Genomic DNA, 21,597 nt, shown 5'->3' with positions numbered 1-21,597 from the left:
TCGTTTACAGAAACTAGGTCTCTGAAAGAGCCTGGAGGATCGCCCTGCGTTTAAGAAACAGAATTGAGAGGGTGTAGAGATCTGAATGACTGGAATTCACAGGGCATGGAACCAGAGATGAGAGAGATGCACAGAGAGAGAAGTCCAGAAATTTGTAGAGGGATATTCTTAAGCATTCAGCTGAGCACTGCTTATGTTTGCACATGAATAAAGCAAGCTAGGGATGTGGCGAGAACCATCTAAGAAAGAACTAGAGGTAACAGTGCCCAGTATTCAAATAGGACTGAAAACATTCCTGTTTCCCCTAGCCTGAATGGAAAGTATCAAGACTCACAGAACATTCAGTAGAGTACACATAAGGAATGTGATTCCTTAGTAGGAAATAATTAACCCCACTCTGAGCATTGTTCCAGTCCCACCTAACAAATCTTAAAAGCAAAAACATCAAACCCAAAAGCATCAAATTCTTTCTAACTTACTTAACTGCATCCCAGACAAATGTCAGTAATATTTATAGAAATACAGGTATACCCATGACCCAGCAATGTAAAATTCACAATGCCACATCCAGTCAAAAATACCAGACATGCGAAGAAATATAGTCCATAACAAACAAGTAAATCAATTAAAATCTATAAACAACTGACACAGATGTCAAAATTAGGAGATAAGAACATTAAAGTGGATATTATTACCCTGTTCTATATATTCAAGAAGTTAGAAAAATGGGAGATATAAAAGAAACCTAAATATAACTTCTTCACATCAAAACTTCAACGTGGATAAGATTAACAGTAAATTAGACATTGCAGAATAAAATATTAGGAATTGGAAAACATAGCAATAGAAAGTAAAATGAAAGAGACTTTTAAAAATGGAATGAGAATCATTAAGCTTGGGGACAACTTACATATTATATACAATTAAGTCCCTTAATATAGCATATTAAGTCCTTTAATATACAGTTAAGTCTCTGAAGGAGATGAGAGAAGGAAGAATGAAAAAATATTCCAAAAAATAATGACCGAAAAATTTCCAGATTTGATGAATACCTACAGACTGACATCCAGCAGCCCAGTGAATTCCAATCACAAAGACATGAAGAAAACTACACCAAGACACACTATAATTGCTCAAAACCTATGACAGAAAAAATACTGAAAAACAGTCTGAGAAAGAATATTAAAAAAGAAAGCAGAGGCAGTGGGCTTTAATGTAGTTTTAAAAATTTACTGATGTATTTTTGGCTGTGTTGGGTCTTCGTTGCTGCACAGACTCTCTAGTTGAGGTGAGCAGGGGCTAGTCTGCAGGTGCCAGTGTGCAGGCTTCTCACTGTGGTGTCTTCTCTGGTTGTGGGGCACAGGCTCCCGGGCACAGGCTCCATAGTTGTGGCACACGGGTTTAGTTGCTCTGCAACATATGACATCTCTCTGGATCAGGATCAAACCTTTGTCTCCAGCTTTGGCAGGAAGACACTTTAACACTGAGCCACCAGGAAAGCCAGGGGTCGACTTCATATACAGAGGAATACATATAAGGAAAAGAACACACTCCTCATGTGAATCACCATCTTTAGAACACAGGAAGTAAAATGTCATCAGCCTAGAATTCTATACCCAGTGAAATGATACCAGATATATTTACAAAAGAATGAACACCACCAGAAATAGCAACATGAATAAATATATAACATTTTTTCCTGAATATTTAAATCTCTTTAAAAGAAAATAGACTGCTTGAACAAAACTAATTGCAATGTAGTGTGGAATTTATAGCATATATAAAAATGCTAGGTTTGAAAAAACAGCACAAAGTTTAGGAAGGGAGAAAAGAAGTATACTATTGAAAGCCTCTTTTATGTGAACTGGTATACTGTCACTTGAAGGTAGGCTTGATAAGTTGATGTGTGTGCTATTAACTCTAAAACAAATACAAAAATAACACAACAAAAAGTTATAGCTAGTAAATCAGCAAAAGAGATAAAGTAGAATCATAAAAACACCAGTTAATCCACAAGAAGGCAGAAAAAGAGTAAGGGTGGAACAAAGAGCAGATGAGACAAATAGAAGATGAATGGCAAGATGATGGATCTAAACCTAACCATATCAATAATCACATTTAATGTACATAGTTTACCCAGTTTAAAGAGTAGAGGTTGTCACATTGGATAAGAAAGCAAGACCCAACTATATGCTACTTATAAGAAACACACTTTAAACATAAAACCAAAATAGATTGTAGGTAAAAATATGAAAAAAGATATACTATGCTAACACTATTAAAAGAAATATCATGAAAAGTAGATTTTAGAACAGAAAAATATGACCATGGGTAAAGATCTTTCATAATGAAAAAGAGATAATTTCATAAGAGGAGAAAACAATCCAAAATATTTATACAGTTAATTACAGAGCTTTAAAATATATGAAGCTCAACTGACAGAAGTGCACAGAAAAACAAACAAATCCACATTACAGTTGAAGATTTTAATACTTCTTCCTCATAGACAGAAAATCAGTACAGATGCAGAAGATTTAAACAACACTATCAGCCATCTTGACCTAATTAACACTTATGTAAAAAAAAAACCTCCACTCAAGGATAGTAGAATACACATTCTTTTCAAGTGCACAGAGAATATTTATAAAAATAAACCATACTCAAATCCATAAAACAAAAATTTTTTTAAAGATTTAAGTCATATAAAGTATATTCTTTGAACACAAGAAAGTTAAATCAGATATCATTGGCAGAAAGACCTTTAGAAAAGTCTCAAATATTTGGAAACTGAATAGCATGCTTCAGAATGACACATGGTTTAAGGAAAACAGAAAAAGGAAGATTAAAATGTATTATAAATAAATAAAAATGAAATGCAGTGTATCAGAATGTGCAGGCTACCATTAATGCAGTAGTTAAGGCGCAGTGTCTAGCACTGAATTGCCTGTGTTAGAAAATAAGAAAGCTCTCAAATCACTGACATCAGCTTCTATCTTAAGAGACTATAAAAAGATTAACTAGAAACTTTAAAAAAAAAATCCAAATAAGCCAAAAAAGGAACTAATAAAAATCAACGTGGAAATTAATGAAATAGACACCAATAAAGAAACGCAATGAAACAAAAGACTTATTCTTTGAGAAAACCAATGTAAATTCTTCACAAAATAGGATTAAAACAGAACTCACTCAAATTAATGAGTATTTGCAACAACCTATAGTTAACATCATATTTAATAATGGGGAAAAACTAAATGCTCTGCCCCTAATAGCAAAAACAAGGCAAGATGTCTACTCTCACCTTTTCAATTTAACATTGGCCTAGATAAGTTCCAGCCAGTGAGATAAGGCAGGAAAAAGAGATGAAAGGTATTCAGACTTGGGGGAAAATAGTAAAACTGTCTCTCTTTGCTTAGGACATGACCACCAATATAGAAAATCTGTTTGAATTCACACAAAACACTACTAGAAATAATAAGTGAATTTAGCAAAGTTGCAAGATATAAGAAGAGTATACAAAAATCAATTGTATTTCTATATAGCTTCGTATGTAACAATCGGATTTTGAAATTAGTAAGCCAGTACCATTTACAATTGCATGTTGTTGTTCATTGCTCAGTTGTTAAGTCATGTCCGACTCTTTGCAGCTTCATGGACTGCAGCATGCCAGGTTTCCCTGTCCTTCACTATCTCCCAGAGTTTGCTCAGACTCATGTCCGTTGAGTCAGTGATGCCATCCAACTATCTCATCCTCTCCTCTATCATCCCCTCCTCCTGCTCTCAATCTTTCCCCATATCAGGGTCTTTTCCAATGAGTCAGCTCTTCATGTCACATGGCCAAAGTATTGGTGCTTCAGCTTCAGCATCAGTCCTTCCAATGAATATTCAGGGTTGATTTCCTTTAGGATTGAGTGGTTTGATCTCTTTGCTGTCCAAGGGACTGTCAAGAGTCTTTTCTAGGACCACAGTTTGAAAGCATCAATTCTTTTGGTGCTCAGCCTTCTTCATAGTCCAACTCTCACTTCCACACATGACTATGGAAGAATCATATGGGCTTTTGTCAACAAAGCAGTGTCTCTACTTTTTAACATGCTGTCTAGCTTTGACATAGCTTTTCTTCCAAGGAGCAAGCATCTTTTAATTTCCTGGCACCAGTCACCATCCACAGTGATTTTGGAGCCCAAGAAAATATAATCTGCCACTGTTTCCACTGCATTCTTAATTAATTAAAATTTTGATATAAATCTGATAAAAGATGTGAAAACTCGTGCATTAAAAATCACAAAACACTGCTGAGAGTAATTAAAGAAGACCTAAATAAATGAAGGAGGTATACCATTTTTATAGGTTAGGAAACTCAGTAATATTTAAACATTATTTCTCCCTAAATTCATCTATAGTTTCAAAACAATATCAATAAAACTTCTAGCAGACATCTGTACAAAATGAAAAACTGATTCTAAAGTTCATAAGGAATAACTTCAAGCATTATAATAAACCTGCAGCAATCAAGACAGTGTAATACTGGCATAATGTTAACAAATATATCAATGGAATGAAACCGCATATTTACAGGCATATCTTGGAGATACTATGGGTTCAGTCCCAGACCACCACAATAAAGCAAATACCACCATAAAGCAAGTCATATGAATTTTTTGAATTCCCAGTGAATATGAAAGTTATGTTTACACTATACTATAGTCTGTTAAATGTACAGTAGCATTACATCTGAAAAAATTGTTTTAATAATTTACTGCTAAAAAAAAATGCTAAACATCATCTTAGCCTCCAGAGTGCAGTGGTAACATCAAAGATCACTGATCACAGTTCATGATAGCATATATAAAAATAATGAAAAGTTTTGAAATATTGCAAGAATTATTCAATGTGACACAGAGGCACAAGTGAGCAAATGCAAAAATTAGTATTTATTATGTTTGCATTTATACAAAATTCTAGGAATGAAAATTAGCATGTAGTGACAGAACAGTAGTTGCCTGAGGATGAAAGTCAGTGGTCAAGGAGAGGGTGAAGTAATATGTGACAAAAGGGCCCAGGAGAACTTTGTGGGTGATGGATATATCTATTATTTGCAGTGTGCAGGCTTCACAGGTGTATACATATGTCAAACTTGTCCAACCAAAAAGTTGGTTACTTTTTTAATATTAGGATAATTCATACAATTAGTGCCAATTTTCATATCCCTGTGTTGATAGTCTGCCCAATATAAAATAGACATGAAAACACAATGCTTTAAATTAATGGCACTTTATCACCATCAAAAGATATTTATCAATGTTCACTAGTGTTGCCAATATTATACATAGATAACATGGTGCATATGTGTATGTATGAGGAGCATCCTTTATTTCTATTTTTTTAATTTAATTGGAGTACAGCTGAATTACAATGTTGTTATTTTCAGGTGTGTAACAAAGTGGTTTAGTTTTGCATATATATATTCTTTTTTCAGATTCTTATCTCATATAGATTACCACAGAAAATTGAGTAAAGTTCCATGTGCCATATAGTAGGTCCTTGTTTATTATCTAACTTATATACAGTAGTGTGTGTGTGTTAATCCAAAGTTCCTGATTTATCCCTCCTCCTCACATTTCCCCTTTGGTAATCCTAAAGTTTTCTCATTATCTATAAATCTGTTTCTCTTTTGTAAATAACTTCATGTGTATCATTTTTTTAAATTAGATCCCACATATGAGTGGTATCATATGATATTTGTCTTTCTCTGACTTAACTTCACCTAGTATGATAATCTCTAGGTCTATTCATGTTGCTGCAAATGGCATTATTTCATTCATCTTTATGGCTGAATAGTATTCCTTGGTATATACGTACAACATCTTTACCCATTTCTCTGTCAGTGGACATTTAGGTTGCTTCCTTATCTTGACTATTATAAATAGTGCTGCAGTGAACATTGGGGTGCATGTATTTTTTAAATTACGGTTTTCTCTGGATATATGCCCGGAAGTGTGATTGCTGGATCATATGGTAGTTCTTTAGTTTTCTTTTTGAGGAACCCCCCTATTGTTTTCTCTAGTGGCTGTACCAATTTACATTTCCACCAACAGTGTAGGAGGGTTCCCTTTGCCCACATCCTCTCCAGCATTTATTGTTTGTAGATTTTTTGATGGTAGCCATTCTGACCTGTGTGAGATGATGCCTCATCGTAGCTTTGATTTGTGTTTCTCTAATAATTAGTGATCAAACCAGTCAATTCTAAAGGAAATCAGTCCTGAATACTCTTTGGAAGGACTGATGCTGAAGCTGAAACTCCAATACTTTGGCCACCTGATGCGAAGAACTGACTCCTTGGAAAAGACCCTGATGCTGGGAAAGATTGAAGGCAGGAGGAGAAGGGAATGACAGGATGAGATGGTTGGATGGCATCACCGACTCAATGGACATGAATTTGAGCAAGCTCCGGGAGTTGGTGATGGACAAGGAAGCCTGGTGTGCTGCCACCCACGGGGTTGCAAAGAGTCGGACACTCCTGAGCGACTGAACTGAATAATTAGTGATGTTGATCATCTTTTCATGTGCTTTTCAGCCATCTGTATGTCTTCTTTGGAGAAATGTCTATTTGACCTTCTGCCCATTTCTTGATTGGGTTGTTTGTTGTTTTTGATATAGAGCTGCATGAGCTGTTTATATATTTTGGAGATTAATCCCTTGTCAGTTGCATTGTTTGCAGATATTGTCTCCCATTCTGTGAGTTGTCTTTTCATTTTGTTTATGGTTTCCTTTGCTGTGCAGAATCTTTTAAGTTTAATTAGGTCCCATTTGTTTATTTTTGTTTTCATTTTCATTACTTTAGGAGGTGGATCAAAGAAGATACTTCTATGATTTATGTCAAAGAGTGTTCTGTCTATATTTTCCTCTAAGAGTTTTATCATGTCTGGCCTTACATTTAGGTCTCTGATCCATTTTGAGTTTATTTTTGTGTAGGGTGTTAGACAAGTTGGTTACTTTAAATATATGCAGTTTATCATCTATTATACCCTCATAAGATTGTTAGGAATATTTAATGGTTCATTCATTGATGATTTAGAAGTAGCTCAAGAAATGTAGACAGTTGAACATTTTAGGTAACATTCTCAAGGTATAGAACAGGCCATTTTTAACATTCTTAGAAGGTCTAACTATGAGGTTCACTTTCTTTACCGGTCATTTGAGTTCTACTATCTAGCCTTGTATTTCTTTCCATCTCATTCATTTAGGTAGAACTTTGCATGATTTTAGGGGCTTTCCAAGTGGCACTAGTGGTAAAGAACCTGCCTGCCAGTGCAGATAGACATAAGAGATGCAGGTTCAATCCCTAGGTGGGGAAGATCCCCTGGAGGAGGCCATGGTAATCCACTCCAGTTTTCTTGCCTGACATAGACAAGTATTCTTGCCTGTCCATAAACAGAGGAGTCCACAGGGTCACACACAACTGAAGCAACTTAGCATGCATGTTGTATGATTTTATAGCCATCTCTGGGTATGTGTGTGTGTTTATTCACTCCAGTATTAGGCAATATCAAATTTTAAAATATTGATGGATAGAAATAAGATGGCAGTTTTAAAAGAGTGTACAGATGTGGAGTCAAGTTTCTGAAACAGACTTGAAATGCTCAAATATGATTATTTATCCCTATGACTTTTAGATTTCGTTATTTATTTTTAAAATACAATAAATGAAAGATGGTCAGCTTCTGATTCTAGAATGAGGAGTTATGGTGTAACAGTGAGAGCTATCACTGAAAAATGTTTCTCAATTCAGGACTACAGAGAATCGTGCCAACCAGCATAATGAGATTCAGAGTTCCCACCTATGTTCAGAATAAGCTTTAGTGGGGGCCAGCTGATGAGAGCCCAGCTTTGAGGACTATTTGAAAGGGTAATGATTCTGCTACAAATGTCCCATCCCCTTATTCATTTCTACCGCATGCCTATATTCTGTCGTCCATGTCACAAAGACCTTGACTAGAATCACCCCAATATACAGCACATATGGAATTAAACAAAACATCCTGAAGACCCACATTCATGTCATCTCACAGAGTCCACCCTGAGTCAATCAAGTCTCTTCTGAGACTGCAGTGTGAATGTTTTAAAAATGTTGTTCATCTTTGCAGTGTCCATCTCCTGGAAACTTACATCCCTTTAATTTCCTTTCACCACTGAACTTTCCCTGCCTGAAAGCTAATCTTCTGTCTCTCATTGAGTTATTCTAACCAGTAAAAGGCTTTTTTCTTCCCCAGTTTTCCTCTTTGTAAAAAAATACTAATGGTATTGACTCAATATTTACCAGAGAGACATTAACAGCTTTTTTACATGCCTGGTCTTTTGGGGATAGGGGAGGTTGCATGAATGGTATCAAAAACAAAATAGGTCTCTGGTTTTCTGAATTCATCCTCATGAAGGTCGGTCAGATGGAATTTGACTGAGGATCTGTGCTACTGCTTTCCATGAGCTGCCATCTCCTCTATGTACTTTGGATAAGCTTTATGGCTCATGGGTTATTCTCTTTTTCTTTTTCAACCCAGCATGTTGGTACATTATCATAGGTTCCCGTCTTAATTCATAAAGGTAACTAGATGTTTTCCCTACTGAAAAAAATATAGTGAATTTGATGAAAGCAAACCAAGGAGTTCTATTCTCTTCTCGGTGGGCTTGGCAGCATTAACATTAATGGAAGCTACGAGTGCATCAAGAAGCAAGTTCATCCCTAAGATGTAAGAGCTCCAGCTATTTGAAATTAGCCTTTGTGGGTCTCCTGAGTTCTGCAGCACCAGGGGCTAATTCTTATTCTTTTTCATCTCTCTCCTTTCTTCACTGGGCACTGATGCCTCATTACCACTGTTCCTCCCATTCTGCAGAGCCAAGTCTCTAACACTGGCCCAGTCAGGAGCTTGTAAGCATCATCACTTGGATGTCCTTGCTGGGTGGGGAAACATGGGGTAGGAGCTGGGGTTTTGACTTTCTGACTTGTTCTGTCACTGCAGTCTCTATTTTCTTAACCAAATGTGATGCTACCTAGAAAAAAATATGTATAGAGACCTCAGTTCAACAGATGAGGTATTGTGTAATCTTTTAAGTCACTTTCTGATACCAAGTTAGTGACAGCTATTTGCTTTTCACTTCCTGTTTTAGTGACAGGTCATAATGGCCCCTCCCAAACCAATGTTTGAAATAAGAACCTGGCAAGAGAAAGAAATGAATTCAAAGACTCTCTTAAGCTGAACAATATAAATGAAAAGAAAATGGTATTTTAAACTGCTTCTATCTGCCAACCCTGGGTTTATCTTGCCAGAATTGCATGAATCTGCTTGGAAAGTTAACTTATGCTCTTTTTGTGGTATGGAATGACTAGATAATTCCATTTGCCTTGCCTGGAAGATGAACTTTCATGATATTCCTCTTCATCAACTCAGCATTGTTCCCAAGCTTCACTGACAAAATACCCTTTACAAGCTCCTGAAATACATTTTTCTATATTTGTGTGTGTGTGTGTGTGTGTGTGAAAACAGAGGGTTATTTCTGGCCAAGGCCCACAGTTAGAGATGTTCTTGAATGGCAAAAACAAAAGCAAAAAACTTGCATGATTCTATCCTTAAGCTAAAACTCTGAAAAAGAAGTTTTAAAACAAAACCATTGATTATTCATGTTGATTGCTATGAAGAAATAGTTATAAGAGCAATGTGATTGGAGAGAAATTTCATTTTCTATCTCTATAATCTTCCAACACCTTGCTGAAAAATGAGACCTGACTTTCAGTATCAAACTTAACTTCATTTGACTACTAGGGTTAGTGACCCTGAAGCTAGAGAACATTTTATCCAAATATTGGGCTATTAGTTAGTAAGGAACTAGGAAAGATGGTTGGGGGAAATGCTGAATTTTAGACAGCAGTTTAGATCAGGGTTTTTCCTTAAGATTTTACCAGAGGATTCAAGGCAATAGAGTACAGGAGCAGCTTACAGTTTTTTCCAGTAGATGACCACTCTTTTTATCGTTACCCTGTGTACTCTGTCAAAATCAAGAGTAAGACATGCATAGAGAACCTTTGACTTGTGGGGGGAAAGGGTCATATCTGTGTCCTGATGCTCAGTTGATGGGTGTTGATGCTTGCCTCCCCCATCACACCTGGATGCTTCCTAAGTCATTGGTTAGTTATTATTGTTGTTTAGCCAACAAATCATGTCTGACTCTATGCCACCCCATGGACTGTAGCCCTCCAGGCTCCTCTGTCCATGGGATTTCCCAGGCAAGAATACTGGAGTGGGTTGCCATTTCTTTCTCTGGGGGATCCTCCCGACCCAGGGATCGCACCCACGACTTCTGCATTGGCAGGTGGGTTCTTTACCACTGAGCCACCGGGGAAGCCCAAGTCACAGGTGTATTTAATTAAATGGTGTCCTTATAGTTGAAAGAAGCCAATAGACACCCCTAAAAACACAGAACTATGGTTGCCGTGGAGCACCAGGATTATCAAGCAAAACTAAATCTTAATGAAATAGCAGATGAGGAAATGTTTTGCAGATTACCAATGGCAGGGTAGATTGGCACTAGAACAAGGAGAGTGGTTGTTACTTCATTCTGGGGAAACTATGAGGCAAACAAATCACACTGTAGTTGTGGTTTTGCTTTTGTTTCTTGCCACTAAACATGTGTGATGACATGAAGAGAAGCTGTTGAGGAAGAGAGGCAAGACAGGATGTCTACTTTGGAGGAGCCTTAGACTGGAGGGATTAAATGTAGAACCAAAAGCACAGTCTTAGCTCCAGACCTTCTAAACCTGTTAATCGATTCAGTCATGCTCGCCAGAGTTAAGCAAAGAGTTGGACTGTGGCTCGCCAGGCTCCTCTGTCTGTGGGATTCTCCAGGCAGGAATACTGGAATGGGTTGCCATGCCATCCTCCAGGGCATCTTCCCAACCCAGGGATCAAACCCGGGTCTCCTGCATTGCAGGGGGCGTCTTTACCATCTTAGCCACCAGGGAAGCCCCTGTAGGCCCCACGAAGGCTACCCCTAACTCGCTGCCTGGAGGAGGTCCTTGGTGTCTACCTACACCATGACTTACTTGCCTTGAGTGCATTTTTTCCAGCCATCCCAGTGACCTAGAAGTCATTGTCTGTGAAAATAAATCTCTGTTCAAAATGAATAAGGCCAAATTTCTTTTCTTGTATAACTCATATCATCAGTGTTTCAGAGTTCAATAAAAATGGTCACATCGTATTTCTTTTTTAAAATGATAAACATGATGATTGTTTTACTTTTCGTGAAAATTCATTTAAATGAGTTCATTTAGCTTAATGTAATCTTTTTTTCAAAAAAAAAAAAGCTTTACGAGGGGGAAATCAATTAAAAATAAATGAAATCATCTCTCTCAAAAATTAATTTTGAATTATTGAGTGACATTAATTATTCTGACTGAAATATGAAACTGGGCAACCTGATCCTGCAGCCTCCTGGGAAAGCCACTGGAGGCCTCCTGGTGACTCGGCTTGAGTCTGCTCCAGGTGTCACGTGGGGGCCCGGGGGCCCTAAATGCACAGCACCATGTGCCGGGACACTGCCCCCCCAACACACCCTACTTCTCATGTGTTCGCTAGCTCTGGAAAGCCAGGAGGCTGGAAGGGAGAGGAGTGGAGATTGGTCAGAAAGCCCCTGCCAGGGAGAATGAAAAGAAAAGAAAAATCACTTCTTGTTGAATCAGTGATGCCCCACTGTTCAGCCGCGCGCTCTCTCTCTCTGTTCACATTTGTGCTCAAAGTGGCTCAACGCATCCAGCTGAGCGCCTTCTTTATCACCGCCCACATTCTGCCTTCCCCACTCCCCGAAACCTGTTGTCTTTTCTACCCTCCGCCGGTGCAGACACCCTTTTCACCCCTCCAATTACATCCACTTCCAAACAGATGTTCTGTGGCGAAGTTACAAAGCACTTACGTCACTTTTTTTAATTAATGAAATTCTCCCTTAGAGGAATTTTTGTTCATCTGGCTTTAAAAGATAATATTGCTGGAAAATAAATATACTTATTTTTAAAATCTTTGTTTGCTATTTGTGGGTCCAGACTGTAGGGTGTGCAGGGTGTTTTAAGTGTGATGTCTTATTTAAGGACAGCATTTCCACTTTAGAAAATGCAAGTTAGAGTTAGAACATGTATCTGCCAAGATTAGATGAAATCCACAGCCTCCCCCCCAGCTAAAAAAGTAGATGACTGATTCTTCAGGTCCTGTTTATCCCATAAAAAACATGTTTATTTATCAGTCACATTGAAATAGAATAAATCAATAACTAACCTCCATGAATAAATTTGTAGCCCAAGTAAACTAAAGAAAATTCACAGAACAAAATTCATATTTAGGGCATTATAGCTGACCAAGCTATGTCTATAATAATGTTTATTTTGGAATTAATTTTGAAATAGCATGGGGAAAGCTCTAAGTTTACTCACATATTCTATGTCCTAAAATGAGAAATATGAGGCTTCTTACACTCACAATTTTTAACAAGGTAGGATCACTGGGAAAAGTATTGGGATTTTGTCATTTTCCCCCTCCTTTCTTTCTCCTATTAGTTACCTGGAAACAATAACAAGGGGTATGAAAATCCCATCAACCTCTAAAACCTTTAAGAGCTTGCTGTTTTTATTTGTTTCATATTTTATAATTCTTGATACAGTAGAGATACGGCAGCATTGTGAGGTAATTGAAATTTTAATTCCACATATATTTTAATGAGTAACTTCCTGTGTGTCAGTAGGCCTGCCTGGTGGCTCAGTGGTAAAGCATCCACCTGCCAAGCAGGAGACACAGGTTCGATCCCTGCGTCGGGAAGATCCCCTCAAGTAGGAAATGGCAACCCACGCCAGTATTCTTGCCTGGGGCATTCCATGGACAGAGGAGCCTGGCGGGTTACAGTCCACGGGGCCGCAGTGAGTCGGACACGCTTGGCGACTGGACACCCAGGCACTGTGTTTCAGTCAGCGCAGCTGGCAGAGAGATTGAGCAACCAGCCCAGATTCTCCCCACTGTAAGTGGAGAACAAGGGTCCAGTCAGACAGGCAGACTCCAGGGCATATACTCCTGGCCTTACAAATCCTGCCTGTCAGAGGAGTCACCTCGAGACCATTAGAAACTCTGGAACTGGGTCTGACATAGGAAACAGAGCTCCTCTGGGGACATAAGAGCAGTGGTATACTGGGATCCAAAGGGAATCCTCACCTCTCTCCCTTGTTGCCAAGAAGATTGAGGTCCTGAGATAATGGGACCTCGTTGTTCAGCATATCTCATTGTCTCTTCTCCAGCCTCACGTCCATGAGCCCCCTAATACGTGCTCTATGCCCTGTGCAGATTGGACAGTGTGCTGCCTTCTAACCACAGCTGAAAATGTCGCCCTCCTTTTTTGTCAGTACCACGTTCCGCTCCTGCTTCAGTAATGTCTCCTGATGCTCCACACCCACCCGCAACCCTTCTAATTCCTATACCACAGTCCCATCGTGTCTGTGTGTCTCACGTGGAGTGTACCACACCTCCACGACTTTGACTGGCCTGGGGTGTCTGACTGGACCATTCCTATCCCTTTTATCCATCAGGTTAATACTACCCATCCTTTTGTACCTGCTTCCATGAAGCCTTGCTTACCCCCAGAGCCAGAGTTCATGATGTACCTCTTTGTCAAAAAAATCTATCCATCCTTCAAGTTCCAATTCAGTCTCTCTACCTTATGGTGCCTTCTTTGACCTCCAGGCTTGCTGGCTTCTTCTGAACCTCAGTGTTGTGCTATGTGTGTATTTTTATGATGAAACTTTTCTTATTTCTTATATGGTAGTTATGTATGTGCTTGTCTTATCACCTCCACCTGTCAGATTCTAAATTCCTTAAGGCCAGAAACATGCTGTCTTTCTCCTTCATAATTGTTATCACCTAGTAGGATCATGATTCATGATGCTTTTATGGGGTCCATGAAACTAAAGTATGCTAAACTATTTTATAAAAAAAGCTTTTAAAGAAACCTGGCAGACCCAAATTTGTAAAATGGGGACTTAGCCACTGAATCTGTACCCATGTGAAAAATGCAATTATTTTCTGTACGTCATTGAGAGCATCTTTAACCAATAGAATAGAAACCATGCAGGATCAGCTTGAAGGGCAGTTGTTGAGCATCTCTGTGTTAATTTCCTTACTGTGTTTTAGTGCCTGACACCTCGTAGAGGCCCCCAAATATTTGTAGAAGGAATTAATTGCTAAATAGCATGATAAAACCACAGAGAACTTTCTACAGATAATTATGTTTATGCTCTATGTGGTTGGGTAGAGATTAACATCCTTAGTACTGCCCTAAACTTCCTCTTGGTAGCCTGAGTGGTAACATGGACAGAAGAAAGACCAGAGCCCTAGAGAGGTGAGGATGGTAAGGATGGCAGGAGAGGACCTTGTGTCCACAGTTGTATTTCAAGCTGGAACACTGCCTGGTTCAGGAACCATATTCTTAGCTGCCTGAGGTTATGGATCTCAGTAGTTTAAAAGCACTGTTGCTATTAGAAGATTAGAACAAAATAGAAATAAAGAATTCAAGTCATTATGTGGTTTGTCAGCCCTCAAACCTCAGATTTCATTTTAAAGAACAGAGACTTTCAGAATTTAAGTCATTTAAAATAGCCAATTTTTTTTTAAAAAAATTCAGTCATTTAGGACTTATTTTGAGTACCCGTTTGGTTAAAAAGTATAAGACACCGAAAGGAAATATCCCTTTATCCGAATTCCTAAAGAATTTGCTCTTTAATACATTCTGGAAATTATTACAGTGCAGAGCAAAATGTAAGACACAGCATGAGAACTGAAGGGACAAAAATGAACCATAAACATTGAGAAGAGATGGGGATGCGATGAAGAATTCACAGAAGAGGGTGCATTGTGACTGGGTCTTGAGGGATGGGTAGGAGTTTAATAGATAAAGAGCCATTCCAGGGGAAGGGAACATTGGATAAAGTGGTACCAAGATGACAAAGGGCAGTACATAATTGTCTGTGGCCCAACAGTTAGGTCTGTGCTAGGCAAGAAGCAGTATTGGGACTTAGTTTAAGAGCACTAGCCATTATCAGGGCTTCCCAGGTGGCTCAGTGGTAAAGAATCTGCCTGCTAATGCAGGAGACATAGAAGACTCGAGTTCAATTCCTGGGTTGGGAGGATCCCCTGGAGGAGGTAATGGCAACCCACTCCAGTATTCTTGCCTGGAAAATCCCATGAACAGAGGAGCCTGGCAGGCTACAGTCGAGGGGGTCGCAAAGAGTCAGACATGACTGAGCATGCACACCCACACCACTATCTATAGGCTAAGGAGTTTACACTTTATCTGATTGGCAATGAAAAGTCAGTGACTGTCTTTAAGGCAAGGAATGGTATAAACTTAGCAATACTAAGCGAAGTTCAATTTCATTGTGGTGCAGACAATGGATTATCAGAGAGAGACGGGAGGCAAGAAGATTTAGGAGCTGTTACAGTAGTGTTTATAGAAGTAAAAGGTCGGGACTAGAGCAAGGGCAGTGGACTTGGAAAGGGATTAAGAAGGAGTAATTGAGGGCTTGGTTACTGATTTTACATTAGAGAGAGAATTCAAACTTCACCACAAGTGTCAATTCTGGTGACTCTGACCTGGAAAGTGCAGTACCATGAACAGAAGTATGGGCCAAAAGAGATGATTTCCCTTTTAATTCTGATTTCATTTTAAAAGACCCTGATACTGGGAAAGATTGAAGGTGGGAGAAGGGGACGACAGAGGATGAGATGGTTGGATGGTGTCACCAACTTAATGGACATGAATTTGAGTAAACTTCGGGAGTTGGTGAAGGACAGGGAGGCCTGGTGTGCTGCAGTCCATGGGGTCGCAAAGAGTCGGACACGACTGAGCAACTGAACTGAACTGAACTGATTTTATCAATCAAGTATTCCCCATTTCCATTGCATCGGCCCTTTTGTTATAGGTTTTGAATAAAGTCAAAAAGTTGCACAAGAGAACTTCATTGTTAGCTGGGAAGCCTAGTGCCCTATTTAGATCTTGAACCAACAAAATGAGAACAAAGAATCCAGAGTCTTGCTGAGCATCGCTATAACCATCCATCCTTCCTACACAGTCAGTGCCTACTCTACTCTATACACACCTAGCTTGATTTACTAAACTGCAGTCTTTAAAAGACAAAAGAAAAACATGAGAGGCAGAAATGTTGCTTTTTATGGTGATACTTTGACTTATTCCACTTTTAAAGGGAATTTTGCCCTCGAGAGAGCCAATTCCCCTTGTGCCCTGTAGATGCCCATTCTCCCTTCACAAGGCAGACACAGGGCAAGCAGGGCTACTGTCCATTTTTCCACTGCTCTTTTTGCCAGCTTTTCCCATCCCTTAACTCAACTCCTGGGATGGAGAGATTAGTTATTTTCCATGGCTTATTTGCTCCTTGACCCTTTTCTTAAACCTCCCAACTCTGGGGCCAGTGGTAATCCTGACTTTGTAAGGTGGACAACTGATCCATTGGGAGTTGAGCTACTAAGAGTTGATGCATTTGGTCAAGGCCACCCCGCCCTCACAGGATAGAGGCTTTGTATGAATTTATGGAACAACTATACGATCTGCTCACTGCAAAAGCTGTTCCTGACATTTTCTTTATTGATAAATGAATTTGTGTTTACCTTTGGTCACTGGCTGATGTCAGGAGCGTGGTAGGACCTGGTAGAGTGCTCTGGAAAGGCTAAAGACTGGGTGGGTGGGGAGCAGATAAGGGGAGAAGGGGAGATCATAAGTCCAGAACGATTTGAGCTCGGCAGTTGTCAGACTTTGAAATCACACCTTCCCTGTTCCTTCTGGCCTCACACAAAGCAAGTGGTTGAGTAGCTGCTGAGCGAGAAATGCACAGCATTTGAAATGCTTGCCTTGGTGAGAAGGAAGGTCCTGGGCTTTTTGTTGGAATCTCACTCTCAGCAGAGAGAGACTGAGGTTAGAGCAACTCTTTAAAAGTGGAACCATTTTTGTTCAGAAATGTGACATGATTTGCTGGTGGTGACAACTGACTTGACAATGACCAGTGATTTAGGTCTACCTTTAATAAGCGAATTAATCTGAGCTAAAACATAGTGATCTGTCATGTTTAGAGATACCTCAACATCTGGCTGACTTGTCCTCTGTCAGCCTAGTTTGTCCTGTGCAAATCTTCTGTCAAGTGAGGAAAAGAACTGTGGGGAGAAAATTACATGGCAGTTTTAGAGTTAGTGATGAATTTTTCTCCCAACATACCAGCTGTGCCAGCAACACTATTTTTCATGGCATTAATCAAATATCTTGCCTGCAGCACCTTCACTTTCCCAAAGGCTAAAAGATGAATCTGTCAGAAAATTTCACTGGGATTTGCCAACAGCTTTTCTAAGCTCAAATACTAGTCCAGGCACCTTAGAAGTTCGAGTAAGGCTTTTAGGGATAGCCTTGGGGAGATAAAAGCTGTGTAGGGTAATTTTCCTTTACACTAAACAAAAAATCGAAGCCTCCATTGCAGCCAGCATGATCAAGTTCTCACTGGAAAAGAGCCAAACACTCAAGCTTTATTAATGTATTCCATTTACTGACTCATAGCAAAGTACTTATTTTTAGTTGGAATTTTGAAATTGGCAAGGTACAAGAGCAACTGAAGGCCATGGAATGGACTCATGGCTTCCTCCTCGGGAAAGAGAATTCCAGATGGGAAGAAATTCAGACAAAAAAAAAAGAAAAAAACTAACAGAACAAAACCCACACCTTCTCACAGAGATGCTGCCCCAGCTTAAAATATTGGCTGAGATTAAGGGAATGGCTACCCACTCCAATATTCTTGCCTGGAGAACTCCATGGATAGAGGAGCCTTGCAGGCTATAGTTCATGGGGTCGCAAAGACATGACTGAGTGACTAACAAGACCTGTACAATTTTTACCATCAGTAGTTTTTCTTATATCTCTCCTGCTTCCAAAATAAACATGGCACAATTGCTTTGCACTCTTCAGAAGTAATGTGCTCTTCTGTTCTTTTTCAAATTTAATAGATATTTCAGAGTAACCACTGAAGACCCTAATATTTGCTGTGAATGAATGGGTGGAAATTCATGTTACCCTAACCTAAAGCGTATGTAGTTATTAAGATAAGTGAAAGTGAAGTCGCCCAGTCGTGTCCGACTCTTTGCAACTCCATGGACTGTAGCCTACCAGGTTCCTCCGTCCATGGGATTTTCCAGGCAAGAATACTGGAGTGGGTTGCCATTTCCTTCTCCAGGAGATCTTCCCAACCCAGGGATTGAACCTGGGTCTCCCGCATTGTAGGCAGACGCTTTACCGTCTGAGCCACCAGGGAAGTCAGGGCTATCAAATTAGACACCCTGGTAAGAGTGAGTTTTACAGTATCTTCTCATCCTTAACTGTGAAAAGAAAGTGTTAGCTGCTCAGTCGTGGCCAACTCTTTGCAGACTCCATGGACAGTAGCATGCCAGGTTCCTCTGTCCATGAAATTCTCCAGGCAAGAATACTGGAGTGGGTTGCTATTCCCTTCTCCAGGGAATCTTCCCAACCCAGGAATTGAACCCTGGTCTCCTGCATCACAGGCAGGTTTTTTTTTACCGTCTGAGCCACTCAATTAAATGGAAGACTTCTTTGATTCCTTCAATGGCAAAGAAGGGTCTCTGAGAATCTTTGCCATTTAACTTCCCTAGCAATACACTTAATGCTACTGAGCAGTTAAAGAAAAAATGGGTGACATTTCTATCTCCCCACGAGTAACTGTATAACATCACTAAGTGATAGGTGTTGAGCACGGTAACTCTGGGTCTAGCTCAGTGCATGAGACACAACAGGAGTCTCAACAAATGTTTATGGAACAAACTAAACCCCTGGGTTGACTACAAAAAAAAAAAAAACTTGAATAGTTTCAGCAATGAGTTTTCTCTTTAAAGCATCCTGAAAGAGAAGTGTCAAATCTCTATGGTATCCTTTACATGTTTCAGGAATCTACTCTCACCTGATCCTAGAACCCACCCCAGATGTTTGATAGTGATGAAGTGGTTTCCTGCTATTAAAATTGGTTATTCACCATGATTCACAGAAACTGATTAAAGGCAAGACCAAGAAATGCAAGGTTACTTTTCTGGTGAAAGCAACTTGGATTAGTAATCAGACAAATTAGACCTTCCCTGGTGGTTCAGTTGGCAAAGCAGGAGACCCCAGTTCGATTCCTGGGTCAGGGAAGATCCCCTGGAGAAGGGATAGGCTACCCACTTCAGTCTTCTTGCCTGGAGAATCCCCATGTAGCCTGACAGGCTACAGTCCATGGGTCGCAAGAGTCGGACATGACTTAGTAACTAAACCACCCCACAGTTGAAGAGGAAAGGGTCATGAGATGGGAGAATTTGAGTAAGGCCTTAAAGGTATAGAAAGAGAATCCGTGAGATACTGTCAGTCGTGGGTGCAGCACAAGGAATTCTTTCTCTAGTCCATAGGATTTCTTATGCTTTGAAAAATTAGTACTATCCTAACCCTACTGTGGAAACAGTAAATGTTCATAACAGAGTTTAATTCATAGATGCCATTCCTTTGACTCAGACTTCAGTCTTACTTTGAGAATGAGGCTCTCTGGCTTCTTTGAATCAGGAAAAACAACTCCATATATCATATGAAATGTCTAGTATTATCTGAGTTTTTATTTGCTTCCTAAAGAGGAATATATGGGGTATAATTTAGAATTAAAATTTACTCTAGTAAAGTACAAAACCCAGTACACTTTGCCTCTCCCTATAGGGTTTGATAATATTTGCAAAAACTCATTAATGGAAGCATTTCTCTGTTCCTGGTATAGATTAGAAGGATAGGTTAGCCTGTTATTGCTTGTCTCTGAATGTGCTCTTAACCTATATGAAATGAGACAGGACTGGGATGATTAAGAAAAAACCAAAGCGTACCTTGATTGGATGCACTTTAGCACTATAAAGCAGTTTTCTTTTAATAATGGAAAGTGAAAACGTTTCAGTAGTTCAGACCAGGATGTATATGAAGGTAAATTTTGAAGCCTGCTCTGCATGTGTGTGTGTACGTGTGCATACACACACTTACACTTTAGAAAGCTCACATACTAGCAGGAATGTTACATAGCTTGCAATAATGAAAGGGATGATGTGAAGGGAGTGTTATTTTAAATCCACTCTTGTATACCCAAAAAAGGTATATTATTTGGAAGGACTTTGATACCGGTGTATTTTACAGTTTGACAACTTGGAACTTTGTAAGCTGGCAATTGGGTATAGACGAAGGTATCCATTTATCTCATATATGTCTTGTTGAGGCAAAGCTGTCAAAAGAAATCTTATCGCATGGTGCCCCATTTGTTTTCTGTGGTGATTTATGATGGTTTTGAAAAGGTCTTGTGATCCCATAGGCTGCCACGATTCTCTGACTTTTCTCTGTCAATGGATCAGATTTTTGACATTTTCTGAGAGCATTCAGAAAAGATTTGATAAATCAGCTTGTGGTGTTTATTTTAATTGATCTGGGGCCCACTCCTTCAAGAATTCATCAACCACAGTGACAGGGTCTGGGTGTGCTGCTGTGGAATGAAAGAACTGGGCTGGCCATGCTCCTGTGGTGATGATATAGATATTTTGTTGAAAGTTTATGCGCACCGACGAGGAGATGTCATAACTAATTTAGTATGTTGTAAATCTCTTGACACAGATTCTAATTCATAAATCTCATCCATCACATGTGATTCATGAAACGATAGACAACCTTTGATGAGAAGGTACTTTTGTCTGTGTTCCAAGTTCCTTACATTTTTCCTTATTCAAAAATAAATCATTCCAGAACAACAGACTTCTATTATGAAAATGGAACTGTAGAGGTCCTTCAGTCTTTCGCTTCCTTTCTCACACCCGTAGAAAGCAAAACTCTCTCCTGGACAATAAGGACGTGTTTCTAGGAGAACAACAAGATAGAAGCATATGCTCTATGTGTATGTGTGTGGTGAATATAGAAAGAGACTAAGTTCAAAGAAATGGCAAAGATGAATGTTAACTGTTTTTCTACAATAAAATGATTTTAGAAAAGACAGAAAATTTAAAGAAAACTTATAGTCCTTGTCACTAACTTTTTTCAAAATTAGTTTTAATTATATACCTAACTTGGTTAGTTATGTAGTAGTGTTGTTTGCTCAGTCATGTCCAAATCTTTACAACCCCATGGACTAGAACACCAGACTCCTCTGTCCATGGAATTCTCCAGGCACGAATACTGGAGTGGGTTGCTATTTCCTTCTCCAGGGGATCTTCCCAACCTAGGGATTGAACTCAGGTCTCCTGTATTGCAGGCAGATTCTTTACCATCAAATATTTGTTTTACTCTGAGGTTTCCTGTTTAATTGGGCTACAGATTCATCCCTCCTCAGGTTGGCCTTATTGATTTATTCTTTTCGACTTGACTGATAAATAAACAGGCAATCATTCTTCTCAGAGAGTCAACTATCTAACAAAGGTGGGCTCAGAAAATGGTTAACTTACAACCTTAGTTAACAAAGTGATTTTTTCCTAT

At 39.2% G+C, this 21,597-nt stretch overlaps 1 protein-coding gene and 1 non-coding gene across 10 annotated transcripts in view; one reads left to right on the top strand and one right to left on the bottom strand.

The window, feature by feature from the left end:
- Window positions 1-21,597, top strand: part of NPAS3 (neuronal PAS domain protein 3) — a 927,606-nt gene that overhangs the window by 718,624 nt on the left and 187,385 nt on the right. The gene's annotated exons all lie outside the window — the stretch shown is intronic.
- Window positions 18,308-18,379, bottom strand: TRNAC-ACA (transfer RNA cysteine (anticodon ACA)). The gene has a single exon. It is a non-coding gene; the product is annotated as a tRNA-Cys (tRNA).

Source organism: Odocoileus virginianus, chromosome 16 (genome assembly GCF_023699985.2).
Source record: "Odocoileus virginianus isolate 20LAN1187 ecotype Illinois chromosome 16, Ovbor_1.2, whole genome shotgun sequence".
NCBI classification, from domain to species: Eukaryota; Metazoa; Chordata; class Mammalia; order Artiodactyla; family Cervidae; genus Odocoileus; species Odocoileus virginianus.
Note: the sequence above shows the minus strand (reverse complement) of the source record. Positions and strands in the feature narration are given on the sequence as shown.